Below are 463 nucleotides of genomic sequence, written 5' to 3'. Positions count from 1 at the left end.
ACCCAATTATGTGTCTGTGGCATGTATGTATCCGGTGGTAATACTGGAAGACAGAGTGCTTTGGGCCACAACCAAGACTCATAAAGTAGCTATGTTCAAGAATCATCATACTTAACTAGGAGAATCGATAACACTATCTGAATTTTGAGTTCCTATAGATGCCAATCATTTTAAACTTCAAAGGATAAAGTGAGATGCCAAAACTGTTCAGAAGCAAAAAGCTACTAGTCCCGCTCATCTAATTGGAACTAAGTTTCATTGATATTTTGGAGTCTATAGTATATTCTCTTCTTTTTATCTTATTTGATCTTCAGTTGCTTGGGGACAAGCAACAATTTAAGTTTGGTGTTGTGATGAGCGGATAATTTATACGCTTTTTGGCATTGTTTTTAGTATGTTTTTAGTATGATCTAGTTAGTTTTTAGTATATTTTTATTAGTTTTTAGTTAAAATTCACTTTTCT

Source organism: Arachis duranensis, chromosome 7, assembly GCF_000817695.3.
Source record: "Arachis duranensis cultivar V14167 chromosome 7, aradu.V14167.gnm2.J7QH, whole genome shotgun sequence".
NCBI classification, from domain to species: domain Eukaryota; kingdom Viridiplantae; phylum Streptophyta; class Magnoliopsida; order Fabales; family Fabaceae; genus Arachis; species Arachis duranensis.
This window is presented reverse-complemented; position numbering follows the sequence as displayed.